Source organism: Peromyscus leucopus, chromosome 8a (genome assembly GCF_004664715.2).
Source record: "Peromyscus leucopus breed LL Stock chromosome 8a, UCI_PerLeu_2.1, whole genome shotgun sequence".
Classification (NCBI taxonomy): domain Eukaryota; kingdom Metazoa; phylum Chordata; class Mammalia; order Rodentia; family Cricetidae; genus Peromyscus; species Peromyscus leucopus.
In genome coordinates, this window is record NC_051085.1 from 42,646,542 (window position 1) to 42,667,625 (window position 21,084).

Consider the following 21,084-nt stretch of genomic DNA (forward strand, 5'->3'; position numbering starts at 1 on the left):
CTTATGGGAAGCATTTCCCTTTTTTCCATTGGTGATTTTTTTTTTCTCCCTCCTTCTCACTGTGGTTTTCCTTAGCTGTGTCTTATGTCTGTGTCATTTTTTTTCCCATTGTGACAAAGTATACATAAGTTTTATTATCTTAGCTTTTTGTGTGTGAAAGGTGGGTTGGGGTTGAGATACAGTCTGGCTAGGTGGCCCTGGCTAGGCTAGGGTTTTTTTGTTTGTTTGTTTTTCAAGACAGGGTTTCTCTGTGTAGCTTTGAGCCTTTCCTGGAGCTCACTTGGTAGCCCAGGCTGGCCTCGAATTCACAGAGATCTGCCTGGCTCTGCCTCCAAGTGCTGGGATTAAAGGCGTGCGCCACCACCGCCCGGCTAGGCTAGGATTTGATATGTAGCCTAGGCTGGCCTCAAAGATGGCAGTCCTCCTGCCCAGCCTTCTAGATCCTGGGATTATAGGTATAAGCCACCAGCTCTGACTACCTTAACCACTTTTTAATTTTTATTTTGTGTGTGTGGGTGGTCGGCCTGCACATATATCTGTGCGCTGTGTTTATATATGTCTTGAGGCTAACCTGGGATATATATAAAGTAAGACCCCATCTCAAAACAATGTTTTCAGAGGCCAGACATCAGGTCCTCTGGAAATGGAGTTGTGACAGTTGTGAGCTGCCTCGTGGGGGCTGAGAATTGAACCCGGGTCCTCTGCACGAGCAGCAGTGCTCTCAAGCTCCGGGCTGCTTCTCCAGTCGCCACATACTTCATCCTTTTTAATCACTGCTATTTCCTTACGTAGATGCACTGAACTCATTTATCCTGTATTGGAGGATGGACACTAAAGTTGTCGTCACTTTGTTCCTGAGGTCCCTATGAACTGTCATGTCCAGGTTTTCCTGTGGATGTGTGTTCTCATTTCTCCCGAGCGTACACCTGTTGTCGGGTCGTCTGGCAACTGTGTTAGACTTTGGGGAAATCCCAGGCATTTTTTTTCCAAATCAGCCTCCCTGTTTCCTCATTCCTTGTTATTGTCCTTTGGCGATTAGCATCCTGGTGGGCGGGAAGTGGTTTTAATTTGCATATTTCTAACAGATAATGATGTTGAACATCTTTTCATGAGTCTGTGAACATTTCTCTCAAGAATTTTTCTTTATTTTTTTAATCAGATTTTTTTTTTCTTTTGAGATTTTCTCATTTTATGTGTATGCATTTGCCTTGATGTATGTCTGTGTATATGCTGAGTGGCGGCAGCACATGCCTTTAATCTCAGCACTCCGGAGGTAGATACAGGTGGATCTCTGTGAATTTGAGGCCTGTCTACAGAGTGAATTCTAGGAGAGCTGGGGCTACACAAAGAAACTCCCCCCCAAAAAAAGGGGGGGAATGTATGTCTGTGCACCCTGTGTCTGAAGTGCCCAAGGAGGCCAGAAGATAGTGTCTGATCCCCTGGGTCTGGGTCTGGAGTTACAGATGTGCGGGAGCCATCATGTAAATTCAGGAATCGAACCCTGATCCTCTTGAAAAATAGCCAGTGCTTTTAACCCATAAGCCATGTCAACAGGCCCTCTATTTTTCAGATTATGTGGATATGTGTGGGTATGTGCACATGTGAATGCAAGTACCCTCTGAGTCCAGAAGAAGGCATCAGATCCCCTAGAGCTGGAGTTACAGTTGGTTGTAAGTCACCCAAAATGGGTGCTGGAAACCCGACTCCCAACTCGGGTCCTCTGCAAGAGTAGTATACACTTTTAATGACTCAGCCATCTCTCCAGCCCCACATTTGTGTCTCTTGTTTGTATCTTTCTTTCTGTGTTTGCTCCTTTGAGACATGGTCTAAAAGCTTGACTGGTCTTAGACTCACTTTGTAGCTGAGGGTAGCCTTGAACACCGATCTTTCTGCCTCCACCACCTAAGTGCTGGCATTATAGGTGTGTGCTGCCATCCCCAGCTCTGTATGCATACCTTCTTTAACTAAACATCTACTGTATGCAGATTGTTTACCCCATTACTTTACTTTTTTATTTTTATTTTTGAGACAGGTTCTCATGTAGCCCAGGCTGGCCTCAAATTTATCATGTAGCTGAGGCTAGCCTTGAACTGCTGATCTTCTGCTTCTGTCCACAGTGATGGTATCACAACATGTACACTACCCCTGGCTGCCCCATTCTCTGTTTCCCTCTCTCTCTCTCAGACAGGATTTCTTTGTATAGCCTTGGCTGTTCTGGAACTCATTCTGTATAGACCAGGCTGGCCTCAAACTCAGAGATCCTCTTGCCCCTGCCTCTGGAGTGCTGGGATTAAAGGTGTACACTACTTCCTGGTGTGTGCACCACTTCCTGGTGTGTGCACCGCTTCCTGGTGTATAATCTCTCTGTTCTCCTAGTCAGTATCTCTAGTCTCCCACCCTGTCCTGGGCCTCCGCACATGAACTTCAAGGAACAGTAGCTGTGAGGAACACACCCGTGAGGCCCTAAGAATCCTGCTCTCTGGGCATTGCGCCATGCTATTGCGTCTTTGTGCCCCATGTTGTGGAGTCCCCATCTTTTCCTAGACCACCTCAAACGTTACCTCCCAGGGTGAGCTAAATTTTCTTCCCCTGGGTGTGGCTGCCACTCACAGCTGAGATCCCTGAGGTTCAAGACAGTATCTGTTTGGCCCCCAGTGGGTTTCACCCAACAAAAATGGAACACGAGGGCTAGGGAGATAGCTCAGAGGTTAAGAGCACTGGCTGCTCTTCCAGAGGTCCTGAGTTCAATTCCCAGCAACTGCATGGTGGCTCACAACCATCTGACCATCTGAATGAGATCTGGTGCCCTCCTCTAGCGTCCAAGCATACATGCAGGCAGAACACTGCATATGTAATAAATAAATAAATCTTTAAAAATAAAAAAAAAATGGACCAAGAACTTGACAAATATTTGTTGGTGGAACCATACAGATTTAAGACACCCCCTCTCCCCCACCACACACACACACACACACACCATCCACCAAATGATGGACGTATATTATCCTAATTTTTTTTTTTTTACTTTGAATGGTGATATCTAAATCTAAAACTTATTTAACATGAGTGGAATGGAAGAGATGGCAAAGGAAAGTCGCTTGCATTTCCTGAGACCTGTCTGATCCCTCCTTCTGCATCTCTCCTGATGGATGGCTTTTTTTTTTAAAGGCGGGATCCAGAGGACTTGCTGGAGAGCCATGCCATACACTCTGGCCTGCATTGCTCAGGGAGGTAGAGATCCCAGAAAACAGTGTGCCAGGAGACTCAACTCCTCGCACACATACCATCCATGGCTCTGCCTTTTGGAGTTAGCTGCCTCTCTAAGAGTCACATTCCAGATGTGGAGGTGTTGTCCTCTGTGTTACGAAAGCCAAGAGCTTGCATCCACCTTTTTAAAAAGGTGTCATTCTGTGTCCGAATTTTGTATCTAGGAAAATTTCCCCTTAGCTATCACAGTGGCATAGCTGTTATTAGAATTTGGATTCAGAAGGGAAGGTGTCGGTGATACAGTTATATAACTCGGGTCCACCGAGAGCCAGTGACAGCCATGTGCTGTCCGCAGTGGCGAGTGCTGAGAAGTGATTCAGTATCTCCTCAGGTCCCTGGGGGGCTTCAGGGCTCCTGGAACACTCTAGGGGATTATCTCATTTAATGCAGACCACTGATGCTGCCGCCTCTATGGGCTTCTAACCCACCAGTGTCGCGGTGTTGAATTGGGGTGGCTGGGCTGCCTGGAATCCCAGCTGTTGGGAATGCGTAGGGCTGAGGTCTGCTCCCAGGTCTTAACCAATCAAGACAAGACCCTGCTTACCTTGACTCACACACAGCCAGGTTGGGTGTTGTCTGGGAAGCTAATCTGTGTAGGAAATTGCCTAGCAGGAATTGGCTTTCTTCTGTCTGAGCCTGAACATGGTGCGTCGCGCCCCCTGGTGGCAAGAAGGAGCAACATTTGCCATGTCTGACGGGCGATTTTTTTATTTTACCACACCCCCTCCCCCGCCCCGTGTTGCATATCTTTGCCTATTCTTTTTCACACTGATACCCTCGCTCCAGGCCCCTAAACAGCCACGAATAAGGCCTTCAGGTCTAAAGAAAAGAGCAATAATAAAACCTTTTATTTGGGGGTGTTTGCTCAGACAGGCAAGGCATGCTGTGATAAATAGGGAAAAGATGAAAAACAAAAAACAAAAAAGCTCCGCGTACTAATGGACCTTTCCTAACAGAAGACCCATCTCATTTATTACTTGTGTCTTTGTAGAGAAACAGTATCAAGATTAACGGAAAAAAAAAATACGGGTTGCCTGAATTTTTAATACGGCTTCTGTTTTATTTATTTGCTATAGGTTTGTATGTTAGAGGCAGGGGAATAAAGTGCGGTTTGAGCCAAATGTTTAGCTCATTTCTACCACGAAAAAGGGAAAGACCCAAGGCTCAGATATTTCTGCTTTTGAAAAAGTTGTCTTGAGTAAGTTCTGAAGACAGTTTGCTTTGTAACAACCCTTCGCGAAAAGCCTGGGAAACACGATTGCGGAGAGCTGTGTGTGGATCTTCACACCTGCCGGTGTGTAGGAAACAGAAGGCAAAACTATAAAATACCATAGACTTTAAAAAGGGAATGCCGTTCAGTACCCCATCCGCCTTTAAACCAGCTGAAGGACCCAGAACACGGCGTTAAAAATCGGAGAATTTAATGTCTCTGCAGTTCTTGCCTTTACATAATTTTAAAAGTCTGAGATGCAGGAGTTGGTGCCAGGGATGAAGTCACCGCTTGGATCAAATACTGATTCTTGGGGTCTCCTTCACCCCAGAGACTTAAAAACGCCCTCCCTGGGTCGCTGTGGACCACGCTCAGAGACCTGTAAAAGTGGGACACGTGACTTCCCCGGTTGGTGCAGCCAAGTCAGGGCAGAGGTGTGGGCGGGCGGGCTGTGGGCGTGGCCCTGGGGCGTGGGCGGGGTCTAGGGCAAGGGCGGGGTCCTCCTATAATTAGCCCGGAGAAGCGTCTAAAGAGCTCACTGCTGCATCCCTAAGGCTCTGGAGGCTCTCCCTGATGCTCTGAGGGTGGTTGGGACTTCGTTTCTTCTGATCACACCGACAGCTTCCTGGGTTAGCAGGGAGGAGACGGAGGTTTCTGCCAGCTGCCGTAGGAGGGCGAGGACTGTTAACCAAATATGTTGGGAACCATTACCATCACAGGTAAGACTTGGTTCTCCCTCGGCGGCGGCAGGGAGAAAAGTTACTGGAGAGTCTCTAGCGGTGAGCCGGTGAGCCGTGGCTGGAACTTTACTGGCTTTCCATTTCTCACTCCCTGCACTTTCATCAGGAGAGCGGTCCACAGTCCCACAGGAACCGATGAACCTCGCTTCTTATTTTTATTTAAACCAAAATCTTCCTGGAAGCGCTAATGGGAAGATGCATTTGGTTAGGGAGCCTTTTTACCCTTTACCCTCCGGGAAGCGGGAGGGGGCTGTCAGAGGAGCCACAGCAGCTAGCCGAATCGAAAAAGTGTCAGATACGCTGTGGATAACCTGTTCTACTTAGTCTAATTTTTTAAAAGTTCCCGTGCCTGAGAAATTGCAAGTGTTTGGGGTTTCCTGGTGCTTACTAATAAGAACGGTGGGTGGAGTCGTGTATCAGACTAATGTTTTAGTTTTTGGCTTGAGTAGTTGGTATTAATAAAGCCATAGGTCCTAAATCTATAGCAAGAAAACACCATTTAGATGTTAGTAATAGTAGTAATAAATAAATAAAATTTAGTTTTTCTGTTTGTTTTCTAGGAATCTAGTTGTATAAGCCATAATGTGATGCCTACTTCTAAAGAGTGGACCGCCTACGCCAGGCTTTCAGAATGCATTTTAGGCTTAGGCTGTGGCTGGGCTTTTCTTAGGGGACTGTGTGTTTATGTTTTCTTTCTCTTTCGCCCCCTCGGAAAACTAAACTCCACTTGCTAACTTACATTTATAAAAGCAGCTCTGACTTAAACATTTGAAATGGACACTGCCAAGTCCATTGTCTTAAAGTGGGGCATAAACCTCCTAGGGCTTCGGTAGTTTCTCCATGTAACTTACTCCCTACTCCCCTACGAAACTGCGTCTCCCTGTGGAATTTTAAATGAATTTGAAAGTTTAGCAAAGCTAAAAATATCTCTCACTTCCTATAGTTCAGCCTGTTTACACCAAGAGCGCCTTCATAGTCTGTCTCCTATCTAACTTTGTCTTTCTACCACTAGCCAGTGTGGAAATTTGTGAAACCTAGAAATTAATAGATAAACAAAACTTTAAAAAAATAAATAATATTCCCTTTTCCCAAGTCATTAGTTATTTTCTTTAAGATTTATTTTTTAATAATGTATATATCTGTGTCCATCTGTGTGTGGATATAGGCATGTGAGTGCAGCTGCGCTCTGAAGCCAGAGATACTGAATCCCCTAAAACCTATAGTGATAGGCGCTTTTTTAGATGCCTGGCTTGAGTGCTGGGATCTGAACTTCTGGCCTCTCCTGGAGCTGTGCATTCTCTCAACTGCTGAGCCTTCTCTCCAGCCCCCAAGTATTAGTTTTTACATGAATGAAATCTTTAGAAGGGGGCCTGCCAGATCTCACGTTCTTCTGGTATTTTTGTGTATAAGGTGTTGTTTTGTATATTCAATATTTTATTAGTTTGTCACGTGCTCAGTGTCTTGTGGGAAGGAGGGGGTTCCAGGAGGTAATCCGAGTGGAGTGATAGGCAGAAGGCTTAGGACTGTCTCATTTTTAAGGTACTATCAAATGATTGGATCTAGATCACACTTCACGAGGTACCTATGGACAGTGCTGCATGGCTCTGTACTTTATGCTAGCAATCAGAAACTGCACAAGAGGCCAGGCGTGGTGGTGCATACATTTGGGTCCCAGCACTCTGGGGGCAGAGAGGCAAGCTGAGCTCTGTGGGTTCAGGACCAGTCTGGTCTATAATAGAGAGTTCCAGGAAGGCTGGTGTGGCATGGAAGACCCTGTCTCGCAAGAAAGGAAGAAATAATGAACGAGAGAGAGCACAAATCTTCCATGGCAAGGGGTTGGAGATGTTGCTCCATTGGTAAAACGCTTGATGGCATGCCTGAAACTCTGGGTTTGAGCCCAAATACTGCAAAAGCTAGGCATAGCATTACAGACCTGCAAGCCTACCACTGGGGAAGTGAAGACAGGAGGATCAGGGGTTCAAAGCCAGGCTGGGATACATGAGACCTTGTCAGAGAGAGACAGAGACAGAGACAGAGACACAGAGAGAGACAGAAAAGTTAAGAGCAAGGAGACTTCTTCAAAGGGAATTCCACTGTCTTTGTGTCGCTATATTTCTAATTAAGGAAGGTGTGTTCTCAGTCGTCTTTAGTTGGTCAGAATCTTGAAAGGCAGTGAAGGCTTGGGGCCACTTGTTTAAATAAGAAGGAAGAGAGGATTTCTGTAGCATTTGAGGAGGGGCCCGGCACTTACGCTTCTTAATCACTGACAGGGTTTATGGGTGTGTATAGAAACTACTTAGAAATGCTTTTTCATTTCTGAAAGCAGGAGAAATTTTAAAGACCTGTTCATTGTCTCTCTTCTAGTTCATACCGATGCCTGAGGTGTAGACAGTACAGCCTGAATTAGATCTGAGGGGTTGCTCACAGTACATGGCATCACCATTCCTGACTTTCGTCAGCGTTAACTAGGCATAGAAGCTAGAAAGTAATTGTGTGTGGCACAGTGGGGAAAGAAGGGTCCCTTCCCTAATGCCCAGAGTGGTGGCACACCAGCAAGACTGCCTGCCGCGTTTTTCTTTGGTGCCAGAAGAGGGCATCAGATCCAATTATAGAAGGTCGTGAGCCACCATGTGGTTGCTGGGAATTGAACTCAGGACCAGCCAGTGCTCTTAACCACTAAATCAGCTCTCAGCAACACCCCCCCCCCTTTTTTTTTAAATTAAAGACAGGGTCTCACCTAGGCTAAGCTGGCTTCCAACTCCCTATGTAGCCGAGGATCACCTTATATACCTTATATCTCTGGTCCTCCTGTGTCGCTTTGCCAGTGCTGGACTTAGAGGCCAGTGCCACCGCACCTCATTTTCACAGTGCTGGGAATGGCCATCAGGACTTTGTGCATGCAAGGCAGGGCCCTCTACCCACTCTGCTACCCCGGAACTACTTTTTCAGTTTGTGTTTGCATCTTATTTATTACTAGTGTGTGTGCACATGTGTGTGCACATGTGTGTGCATATGTGCACGTGCATCCCTGTGTTGTAGGAAGACTTTTTTTTTTTTTTTTTTTTTTTTTTTTTTTTTTTTTTTTTTGGTTTTTCGTGACAGGGTTTCTCTGTGTAGCTTTGTGCCTTTCCTGGATCTTGCTCTGTAGACCAGGCTTGGCCTCAAACTCACAAAGATCCGCCTGGCTCTGCCTCCCAAGTGCTGGGATTAAAGGTGTGTGCCACCACCGCCTGGCTGGAAGACAATTTTCCTTGTCAATTTTCTGCTTCCAATGTTTTTTTCTTTTCCCAGGATGCAGCCACTTGCGTTCTTAGGCTTATTTAGGGAGTTCCTTTGCCTACTGAACCATCTTTCTCAATTTTTTTTCCCTTAATGATCTTTCTATATATCCCTGGCTGGCCTAGAACTTGATATGTAGACCAGGCAGGCTGGCCTTAGACTCACAGAGATCTCCTAGTGCTGGGATTAAAGAATAGGCCACCACACCTGGCCAGGGCTACTTTCTGAATTAAGAGAAAGTGTCTCTCAGCTGTTAAGAAAGAGCAAAGGACCTGAGATCTGGTCCCAGCACCCTCATCAGACAGCTCACAGCTGAATTTAACCTCAGCCCAGGGGGACATTCTTTTCTGGTCTCTGTGGGCACCTACACTGATGTGCACACCCACACACTAACACCCAGGCATGCATGTAATTAAAAATAAGTCTTTCCTGTTTTCCTTAATTCACACATTTTTAGATTAACTAATAATATTTCTGCTTGTTAAATTGAGCAAAAACGTTGTTCTTTTTATCTCCAAAGTACACTGGGGAATCCAGGTATGGTTGCTCACTCCTGTAATCTAGCACTTGGAAGGCAGAGGCAGAAGAATTACCTCCAGTTCGAGGCTAGCCTGGCCTACAAAGTGAGCCCCGTTCTTTAAAAAAAATGGGAAAGAGCCAGTGATATTTAATTTTTTTTTATTAAAAAAATTAAACCAGGGAAGCATTCATACTTATTGTAAACAGTTTATAACACATTTTTATGCAAATCATGGGGGGGGGCACAACACAGTACCCTGCACGTGGCTGGTGTGATGTGTTGGTTCTGATCTGGTCCAAAGAGTTCAGGTGCTGGGTTGGCCTCTGCTGATGTTGACTCTGTATTCTCAGTGCTTTGTGAATTCCATTGTTTATTCCTAACAATTATAGTGAAAACCCTGGTTCGTGAGCTTCCTCTCAATCATAAAAGGAAGTTTCCCAAGCCCGGCTGCAGAGTATCTCATAAGGATCTCCTTCTCGAGGCTGAGATGATGCTATCTCAGGGCATGCCCTTGCACCATAATGATGTCACCTGGCTGGCCCGGTACTGGGTTTTGCATCTCTGAGTTAATCCCAGTAAAACAGGTTCTTCTGCCTGGAGGTTTCCTCGCTGATGAGCTTTGGAACAAGCGGAGTTGAGTTGGGCGTGTTTTGGTAGAAAGGGTGGGTTCAGAATGCAGAGAATTCCTGGAAAAATTCCAGGAGATCGTGGGGGAAAGTTAAACAGTTCCAGATGTCACACACAGTAAGCTGTGCCTGGGGACAGAGAGCACTGGTTATTCTAAACCTGAAAATTGAATGTTGTAGTTTTTGTGGTATTGCATTTTTTTTTTTTTGGTTGTTGTTTTAAAAAAAAAATGGTGTCACCAAAACTGAACAACTGCATTAAGATAAAAGTATTAACATTTCATGAGGTATAGGAGGTTGCTTTTACTTTTAAGTTATGTGTGTGTGTATGTGTAATACTTCTTTTTCAGTCTCATAAGTACGGACGTCTCTTGGCATCTGTGGGGTATTGGTTCCAAGATCTTCCTACAAAATGTGTCCATCAGAAAAAATTTTTTTTAAATTTAAACAACCTATGCCACTGCATTTTAAACACCCCGGAGTACTTACACCACCTAATATACTGTATATAGTTGTTACATGTCATACTGTCATTTAGGAGTGGCAATGAAAAAAAGAGATTGGTACGAGCTCAGTTCACATGAAGTCGTCTCCCCCGCCCCCCCACCCCGAAATATTTTTTTGCTCTAAGTCTGGTTGAATATCCATGCATCCTGTATCCACGTGCACACTGAAACGGGTTCAGAGGCCAATTGCAGGGAGCATCAGTAAGTGTCCGTGAACATGTCCGTTCCAGAGTATGATGTCGCTTATACTATTGGTGGATATGAAAAAGTGTGGCCCCTCCACAGAGCTTATGAGATGGCATTGCAGATGGCCATCTGGACCCTTGGGGGGATTATAGTCTCCTCCCTGGCCTTTGCAGTGTCCTAGGATGGGAGACGGTGGGTTGCTAGCTGGGATAGTATGAAGGGGCCTGTTGCTATTAACTTGGCTTGTCTAGTGAACACCCCCATCTGGACCCTGGGGAGACTCTGCTGTCATTCCCAGCAGAACCCCAGTCTGAGCGAACATTGTTTGGACCCCTGAGTTTGCCGCGTGAACAGCCTCTGTGTTCACTGTGGCGGGATGGCTGAGAGCCGTCCTGAGTGGTTACTGTATGCAGTGAGGGAAAGGCCTCTTCTACAACTCATATTCCTGCATGGGCTTTTAGGGGAGCAAGAAAATGTACCCCCCTCAGTCACTGTTGCTTCTAGCAATTGGCCTTTTAAGCTTTTCCTCTTCCTGTCTAGTTGGACAGATCTAAGGCAGATAATTCTGCAGGCTAGGGTGTCACTCAGTGTATATATAGCACATGCTTTAGGCAGGAAGCCGTAGACTCAGCTCCCTTGCACTGATTCGCCATGAGCAGCACAGGAATCTAATGTGTCAAAAGTGACAGCCAAGGGCTAGCTCCAGTTCATCTGCGCTTAGTCCCCGGAACCCATGGAAAGGTGGAAGGAAGGAGCCCACTCCACAGAGCGGTCCCTGACCTCTACACATGCGTGGCGGCTCTCATGTATCCGTCCGTACATAGTGCACACACACAAGACTATTAAAATTTTTTAATGATTAGATTTTGAAGCCATGAATGAAGAGTAGACATTAATAGAGGGGCGTGATGATGTGTCTGAAAGGTAGATAAGCAGTGACCCTTCTTCAGGCCTCCCCATGAATATTATTTCTTATGTGAAGGGAGGAGAGGTGTTGTTGTTTGGTGGTGGTGGTAGTGGTGGTGGTGGTGGTGGTGGTGGTGGTAAGCTCACAGTTAACGGCATACAGTCCATCATGGTAGCAGCACAAGTTCCTGTCCATAAGGCTCTACCACTGAGCTATCTTGTGTGTGCGTGTGTGAGAGAGAGACAGAGACAGAGACACAGAGAGAGACAGGGAGACAGGATCTCACTATGTAGCCCTGGATGCCCTGGAATTGACTGTAAAGTCCAGGCTGGCCTTAAACTCCAGAGATCCATCTGCCTCTGCCTCCAGAGTGCTGGGATTAAAGGTGTGTGGCACCCCATGCCTGTCCCACTCTATAAAATTTACAATTTTTTTTATCAGCTATCTTCTCCCTTCCCTCCCTTTAGAATAGTGGTTTTCAACCTTCCTAACACTTGTGACCCTTTAATACAGATCTTTATGTTGTGGTGACCACCAACCACAAAATTATTTCATTGCTACTTCCTAACTGTAATTTTGCTAGTGTTATGAATTGCAAGGTAAATATCTGATATGCAGGATATTGGATATGTGACCCTTGAAGGGGTCTCATCCCACAGGTTGAGAACCACTGCATTAGAAGCCTGCTGGGCCGGGCAATGGTGGCGCACGCCTTTAATCCCAGCACTCAGGAGGCAGAGCCAGGCGGATCTCTGTGAGTTCAAGGCCAGCCTGGTCTCCAAATTGAGTTCCAGGAAAGGCTCAAAGCTACACAGAGAAACCCTGTCTCGAAAAACCAAAAAAAAAAAAAGAAGCAGCTTGCTGGATTAGATCTTTTCCCTGCCATCCCTACATCTTTGGGCTTTTTTTTTCCGTTCTTTTTATTTTGCTTTAAAACCTTTAACAGCTTCTCAAGCTGAACCTGTGGTACATAACCTGTAATCACAGCACTTGGGGAGGTAGAGGCAGGAGGATCAGCAGTTCAAGGCTAGCCTCAGCTACATAAGGAGTTGGGTTGAGACCCTGCCAAGAATAAGTTTCTGTTTGTTTCCTAAGTATTGTCTGTGAATACAGGATTATTCACAGGTAGACGGGACTGATGTCTGGTCTGGGGATCTCTACCTTCAGCCAGGACTGGGGAAATATGGGTGATTTGAATGTTCCAAGTACAGGTGAGCGGATGAAAGCTAAAAGAGTGAGGAATTGGAGGTAAAGGGTGGAGGAAACATAGACGACATGAGGCCACACCAGGCTCACATGGGTCCAAACGGGGTAAGGGACCTGCAGCATTTACATGATACTAAGAGTAAGAGAACCAACTGGAGATGTAGGCTTTCCTTAACACCCTGGAGAGGTTTTGTTGGAAGTCAAGGGTTCTCTCTCTCTCTCTTTCTCTCTCTCTCTCTCTTTCAAGATGGTTTGTTTTTTTTCCTGTGTAACAGCTCTGGCTCTCCTGGAACTTGCTTTGTAGATCAAGCTGGCCTCAAACTCACAGAGATATGCCTGCCTCTGCTTTCCAAGTGCTGGGTCTTTTTCTCTCTTAAAGAGCACCAGCAGAGCTTGCAATTTTGCTGAGTTTGAAAGTGCACCCAGACTGCCTGTGTGGGTTCTGCTCTGAAGGTCTTGTACCGGATAGTTCACCAACTCTAACTGGACAACACTGCCCTCTTCTGTTCAAACTCCATCAGGGATTCGGATAGGTACTGCCTGTTTTGTTTGTTTGTTTGTTTTTTGTCTCGTTTTCTCCTCTTTGTTTCAAAATGATGGCCAGGTAGTCTTGGTGGATGGGGTGTGTGTATTCTTTGTTTGTTTGGTTTATTTTAAAAAGCACGACTGTTAAGCATGAGTAAACCTCACTTTTCACACTGAAACCATCCTAATTGATGTCTGTTTTACACATACAGTGCTTTTCCATCCAAATGTGAGAGGTGACATGCACCAGCGCTTGTTCTTACAAGTTTAAAACATTACAATGATTTACAGGAGGGAGGTGTGTGTGTGTGGGGGGGAGAGGATGTTCATGCTTTGAAAGTGGATAGAACCAAAAAGACAAACTCTGTCCCTTTTCACACCTGACTCAAGGTTTCACCAAGTCAACCTTCAGTTATCCCAAAGTGACACATACCCACTGTAAGACACTCATTTGGAGCTAACGAAACCTCCAGCATAACACATACTGGATTTTTTTTTTTTTAAATGTTTGAATGTTCTGCCTGCATGTATGCCTGCACACCAGAAGAGGGCACCAGATCCCATTATAGATGGTTGCGAGCCACTACACGGATGCTGGAAATTGAACTCAGGACCTCTGGAAGAGCAGCCAGTGCTCTTAACTGCTGAGCCATCTCTCCAACTCCTCCCCCCTTTTAAAGAGCAATGTGGGTTCATAGAAAAGTTAACCGGAATTCAGAGTTTCGATGTACAAGTTATTCCTTGTAGTCTTCACTGTCAAAATCCTTCCCAAAGTGGCCCCTTCATTTTGGATCTATGATGGAGCCTCACTACATATCAACACTCAAGAGAGTGCAGTGTATGGGTTTAGTCCTGGTGGTGTACAGTCTACGGATTTTGACAAATGTCAGGGGTGTGTATCTTGATAATATAATTAGTATCAGAAAGTATTATCCCTAACACTCCCCTTATTACCTATTCATTCTTCCTTAGCCAATCCCCTGTCATAACAGTTATGAGTTAGAGTTATGAATGAAGCTGAAACCAGTGCCGGAGTGTAGGGGTGTGTGTGTGTGTGTGTGTGTGTGTGTGTGTGTGTGTGTGTGTGTGTGTGTACTGCAGCTTCCCACTCATCTTTGTGAGTGCCAAGGATCCTGACTGCAGCCTCACAGGATAACAGTATGGTTAGTATTGTAATAAATGCCAAACTGTGCCCCCAAGTCACTATAGGGGCTCTCTCTATGTCACCATTTTTGAAGTTCTTGTGTCTTCTAAGGCAGTTAGAGGCTCTGCCTTCAACCTCTAAGACTACATGTCTAACGTGGCTATAGGGAAGAAGTGGCCCAGAAACATACCAACACTTAGTTGTTGTTGGTTTTTTTTTTTTTTTTTTTTTTTTTTTTGGTTTTGGGGAGGGGTTCGAGACAGAGTTTCTCTGTGTAGTTTTAGAGCCTGTCCTGGAACTCACTCTGTAGACCAGGCTGGTCTCGAACTTACAGAGACCCTCCTTACCTCCGCCTCCCAAGTGCTGCGATCAAAAGGCGTGCGCCACCACCGCCCGGCTTACAGTTGGTTTTTATAAAGAAAGTGCTTGCACCCAAGCCACACCCACACCCTGTGGCCATTAATCTGAGGGTTAAATGTAGGTGGTACACAGAGCAGGGACTGTACTAGGGCCGGAGGGGCGAAGCCCCCACACGTGATCCTAGAATCTTCTGGTGTGGGGGGAGGGGCTGGCCTTGGTCACCTGGCAGACAGTGCCCCGCCTCTGTGACGTGGGTAGCCGTCCCCAGGGGTGCCCCTCTCCACCGGGGTGGCCGGAGACCGCCCCGCGGCCGGTTGGTGTCCCGCGATGGGGCAGCCGCGAGAAGCTAGCCGGGCCACGCGGGCCCCTGTCCCCGGCCACCCGCCACCATGCCCTGGTGGAGTAACTTCTGCTGTAAGTAGCGACCCCCACCCCCACCCCCACCCCCACCCCCACCCCCGGGAAGTAAGTAGCGCTGGGAAAGGCGACCCCTCCAGATGGTGGGTGAGGGTCACAGCAGGGCAGGACAGAGCAAGCGCATTGCTTTCCAACCCTGAGCTCCCTGCCCTTGAAGTGGACTTAGCCTTGGAGAGCGGGGCGAGCCAAGCCTCCACGAAGGTCATTTGCTGCACATGCTAAACCCTCCTCAGTCTAACCGGGAGATGAGAGCATCACAGATTTTTTTTTTTTTTTTGGGAGGGGGGTCGAGACACGGTGTCCCTGTGTAGCTTTGCACCTTTCCTGGAGCTCGCTCTGTAGTCCAGGCTGGCCTCGAACTCACAGAGATCCGCCTGCCTGTGCCTCCTGAGTGCTGGGATTAAAGGCGTGCACCACCACCGCCAGGCAGCATCATAGATTTTTAACACGGGGCAATACTTAGAGAGCAGATATCACTTGCCAGACAGAGGGCACAGTCTTCATTCAATGCCCTAGCTTGGAAAAGGGACAGAAGTGGCTGTCGAAGGGGGGATAGAAAATAATCCAAGACTGGAGAAGTCATTGTACCCCTTCCTTCCCAGTCTGGAGAGGGCAAGCACAGAGCGTGGAGGGAGGCGGATGGAGTCTGTTTGCGTGGGCTGCTGCATCGCTGTGTCCGCTCGCGGCCAAGAAACAGAGTCCAGGCATCGCCGAGGGTTCAAGCGCATGACGTGGGGGCAGGATGTAGGCTGTGTAAACGCGCGTGTGCGCCACCGGGGTGCGCGAGGACAGTTCTGGATCCTGCTGGAACCTGATTTAAACGGCCTTGGGGCCTGGTAGTTGCGAAGAATAAGCCCAAGGCCCCCGGGCCACCAGATGTTTGATAGCTTGGCTATGCAGTAGAGGCCGAATTTTTTGGAAGTAGAACCTCCCTGTAAGTTCTGTACAGATTGGGGTCCGGGTTGAGGCAGGAGGCAAGTGGAGGCCGAGACCCACAAAACTGTGAGTGTCCAACATTGCAGGCAAATGGGGGGGGGGGGCGGGTAAGAAATGGATGCCATGCTGATGAGCTACGGTGGTCGTATCCGGAAGATTGTTCTGACAATAGGGTCTAAGATTTTACCTACAAGGGTATTGTAGACTAGTTAAGACTTGCACTTACCTGTTGCTTAGCCGTTCTTTATCTGTCAGGAAGCTGTTTGGAAGGCAGCTGTGCTCACCACTGTACCACCAACGCAATGTCCTGCCTGGCTCCAGAGTGAGTTCCAGGAAAGGCTCCAAAGCTACACAGAGAAACCCTGTCTCAAACAAGCAAACAAACAAACAAACAAACAAAAACATACACAAAAAAGAAGCTGTTTGGTCCTGCTAGTTTTCTGGTGGTATCTGTTTTGTTATCCCTTGGGTCAACTCTAAAACATTCCAGTGGAGAATTAAAAGGGCGAAAGGGATGAGGCCAGGAGGCTCTGTGATTAAAAACACTTGTTCTTGAGGAAGACCTGTGTTCAGTTTCCAGCACCCATGTGGTGGCTCACGACCATCCCCCTCTCTCCTGACCTTCCGGGAGTCGTGGACATGTGTCCATAACAGGCAGGCAAAATATTCATACAGGTAAAAACTAAAAAACCCAGAGGAGGCAGTGGGTGAGTGAGTCTTGGGCTTGTGGCAGGAGACTCAATTTAGGGCTGGCGAGATGGCTCAGAGGTCCAGAGTATCAGCAGCTCTTCTAGAGGTCCTGAGTTCAATTCCCAGCAACCACATGGTGGCTCACAGCCATCTGTGATGAGATATAGTGCCCTCTTCCTGTGTGCAGAAATATATGCAGACAGAGCACTATATACATAATAAATACACAAATCTTAAAAAAAAAAAAAAAAAAGATACTCAGTTTATACTTTTACTGATTACTGGTAAAATTTGTTAGTTTGTCATTGATTGGATCCCCCCACCACCACCACCACCCACACGTGCACGTAATACAGTCCACAAGTCCACAATAAAACCTCCCCCTTCAAAAAATAAAAGAAGATCACATCTATTCTTGTATTAGAATATTTTTGAACATTGGGCAAGAGGGCTTGCTTAGTCCAGGGTTCAATCCTTGGCACCTCATTAACGGGCTTAGTGGTGCATTTCTGTAACCCCAGTCAGAAGTTCAAGGTTATCCTAAGATCTCCACCTTGTGTGTGTGTGTGTGGGGGGGACTGGAGAGATGGCTCAGAGGTTAAGAGCACTGCCTGCTCTTCCAGAGGCCCTGAGTTCAACTCCCAGCAACCACATGGTGGCTCACAACCATCTCTAGGGGGATCTAATGCCCTCTTTGGGCATAAAGTTGTACATGCAGATAAAGCACTCATACATAAATAAATAATAAAATCTTAAAAAAAAAAATCTCCAGCTGGATGCCAGCCTGGGTTATGTGAAACCTTGTCTCAAATGAATCAAAGGGAAGAAAAGAAATAGTTGATGGAAATGCTCCAAGCACCCAGTGGGAACTTAACCCAATTTCCTTATTTCAAATGTTTTTAAAAATCGAAGGCTTGCGCCACCACCACCACCTAGCTAACTTTATATTTTCACTAAGGAAATAATAATTGTGTGTATTTCTGGAGTATGGTACTGTTTCATCAAGGTTCAGTTTTTGTCCCCCTCCCCTTTTTTCATGTTTCTTATTTTTTTTATAAACAGTTTTATTTATTTATTTACTTTTTATGATTTATTTAGTTATTACATATACAGTGCTCTGTCTGCATGTATGCCTGCAGGCCAGAAGAGGGCACCAGATCTCATTACAGACGGTTGTGAGCCACCATGTGGTTGCTGGGAATTGAACTCAGGACCTCTGGAAGAGCAGCGAGTGCTCTTAACCTCTGAGCCATCTCTCCAGCCCCTCTTTTTCATGTTTTAAGTGGTAAACAGGAATTTATTTGGCACATAGTTCTGGAGGCTAAGAACTCCAAGATCTTGGCTCCATGTACAAATTATGTATTCAGTCAAGCTAATTAACATAACTATTATGTTACTGTGTTATTGTAACAGCACTAAAAATCTTTTTTAGCAATTTTGAAATATGCATGTATTAACTATGATCCCCTTGTACTGCCACGGGCCACTGGAGCTTGTCATAGATAGTAGACAAAACTATTCCAGTTCCCCAGCACCCTCGTCCCTTATCATTAGTCCTAAATGTGGAACACAGGGCCTTTGCATACTACCACTGGGCTGCATCCCAAGCCTTGATATTATGTTGAGTCTTACTATGTAGCCCACACTGGCACTGAACTTCCAATCCACCTACCCTTGCCTCCCAAGTAGCTAAATTTTGTGCCAGTTTTAACTGACCTTTTTAATCTATTAGATAAAGAAGTACGTGTCATGTAGAGGAAATTAGACTCAGGCAAACAAAGCTATAAAACATGTTACATACCTAATCCTTCCCCGTGATGATGATATATGAAAGACAGGACAGGGGATTTAGGCTAAAATGAAGTTATTTGTTTGATCAAGAGAAGTCTGCACTCTTAGCAGAAATAAACCCCAACTAATCTGAAGTCATTCTCACTGCCCGCCCCCCAAGACCCCAAAATATCCTTTCAGTGGCTCTTCCCACTGAGTGTCTGTCTGATTAGAAGCAGGGGAGCGGGATCTCTGGTTGCTATGTTCCTAATTCTCCCAGTTACTGCAGTTACCCACCCACCCCCAGCTTCATTACATCGTGTTGTCTTGCTTTTTACACTCAATGATTTTTTTTAATGCCAACTTAAAAACAAAGAAAACATGAGCATCTATAGTGTACCACACTTTCTCCCTCTTCTCCAACCGTTTGAAGCTTCTTTCTTCCTTTTTTCTTCTTTCTTTCTTTCTTTCTTTCTTTCTTTCTTTCTTTCTTTCTTTCTTTCTTTCTTTTTTTCTTTTTTTCAAGACAGGGCTCCACTGTGTAGTCCTGGCTGTTCTGGAATTCACTCTGTAAACCAGGCTGGCCTCGAACTCACAGAGATCCACCTACCTCTGCCTCCCGAGTACTGTCCTGGAACTCATTATGTAGACTAGGCTAGCCTGGAACTCACAGAAATCTACCTGCTTCTGCCTCCCCCAAGTGCTAGAGGTCTCACCACATAGCCCTCAAGCTTGCAATCCTTTCCACCTTAGTTTCCCAAATAACAAACCTCCTAGTCCCCTAGACCTTTTTATTTGGTTTGGAACTCAAACTCCATAGCCTGGAGTGTGCTAGGCAAGTGTACTACCACAGAGCTACATTCCCTGCCTAACTTAATAATGCATTATTTATATATTGTGATTGTCTTAGGGGTTTCTATTGCTGAGATGAAACAATATGACCAGAAAGCAAATTGGGGAGGAAAGGGCTTATTTGGCTTACACTTCCATATCACTGTTCATCATCATAGGATATCAGGGCAGGAACTCAAACAGAGCAGGATCCTGGAGGCAGGAGCTGGTGCAGAGGCCATGGAGGGGTACTGCTTCCTGGCTTGCTCATCATGGCTTTCTCAGCCTGCTTTCTTATAGAACCCAGGGCCACCATCCCAGGGACGGCCCCACCCACAATAGACTGAGCCCTCCCCGTCACTAATTAATCACTTAATCTTAATCACTAATTAAGAAAATGCCCTACAGCCAGATCTTATGGAAGCATTTTCTTCTCTGAGATGAATATGTTATGTCAAGTTGACCTCAAATTAGCCAGCACAAGCCTGGCAGTAGTGGCGCACGCCTTTAATCCCAGCACTCGGGAGGCAGAGCCAGGTGGATCTCTGAGTTCGAGGCCAGCCTCATCTACAGAGCAAGCTCCAGGCAGGACAGGCACCAAAGCTACACAGAGAATCCTTGTCTCAAAGGGGAAAAAAATTAGCCAGCACAGTGATATAACCCCCAAATTATTTTTTTTAGGTTTATTATTTTATGTGAGTGTTTTACCTGCATATATGTATGTGTACCCTATACCATGCCAGGGGCCTGAGGAGATCAGGTCTCTTGGAGCTGGAGTTACAGGTGGTTGTGAGCCATCATGTAGGTGCTGGGACCCGAACCTGTTACTCTGCAAGAGTAACAGCACTCTTAACCCCAGAGCCATCTTTCCAGCCCCACTCCTTCTAAAATTCTAAAGAGAGACATAAGCATGGTGGCACATGCTTGTCATTCCAGCACCTGGCGGCAGAGTCGGGAGAACAGACATTCAAGGTCATTCTTGGCTACATAGTAAATTCAAGGCCAGCCTGGGCTAAGTGAGGTCTATCTGCAAAGTAGCTAAGGAACTAAAGAGAATGACTTCATGGATCAAACTGGAAAGTTTTGTCTGTTTATCAACTTTTTTTCCTCTATAAGACATATTTCTTGAGGCTAGTGTAGTGCGCCCACCACAAAAGCATGGGGACCTGAGTTCCGTTCCCAGAACCCTCAGAAAAAACCAAGGAAGTGGAAGCAGGAGGAGTCTCGGAATTTGCTAGCCATCTAGTCTAGACAAGTTGGTGGCCTCCTGGTGCCGTGAGAGACCGTCAGATGGATCCGAGGGCAAAGGTGCTTATGTCGTGTGAGGAACTGAGTTCAACCACTGGAACTCACATGGTAGGAATAGAGGGCCATCTCCCGCCTCTTCTGACCTCCAAATGTGCTTTGAGGCAGGACCTCCACAACCAACACCAAGTAAACACATGAAAAATAAATAAAATGAGAGACTGAGGAAGACCTCAGTACCATCCCGCAGGCAGGCACATAGACATGTACACAGGTAACACCACATGCACATACATGCACAGGTAACACCACATGCACATACATTGTCTTTCGGCTGTGTTTTGTTTGGCGATGGCGTCTCCCTATGAAGCCCCTAGCTGGCTTTGAACTCACTCTCCAGGCCACACTGGCCTTGAACTCATACGTACCTGCTGCTTCTGCCTCCCAGGTGCTGGGATTAAAGTCACGTGTCACCATGCCGAGCCTGACTTTCTTTTTGATTAACTTTTATTTTGTGTGCACTGGTGATTTGTCCGCATGTATGTCTGTGTGAGGGTGTCTGACCCACTGGAACTGGAGTGACAGACACTTGTGAGCTGCTATCTTGACCACTTAGCCGTTTCTCCAGCCCCACCTTCCACCCCCTTTTTGAAATAGTACTCCTTGGTCCCCATGTATTGGGTTTTGTTTGTTTTTGTATTACTGCTCACATATTGGGG

General features: G+C 46.2%; 1 protein-coding gene across 1 annotated transcript in view; it reads left to right on the top strand.

The window, feature by feature from the left end:
* Positions 1–21,084, top strand: part of Akap12 (A-kinase anchoring protein 12) — a 94,802-nt gene that overhangs the window by 65,081 nt on the left and 8,637 nt on the right.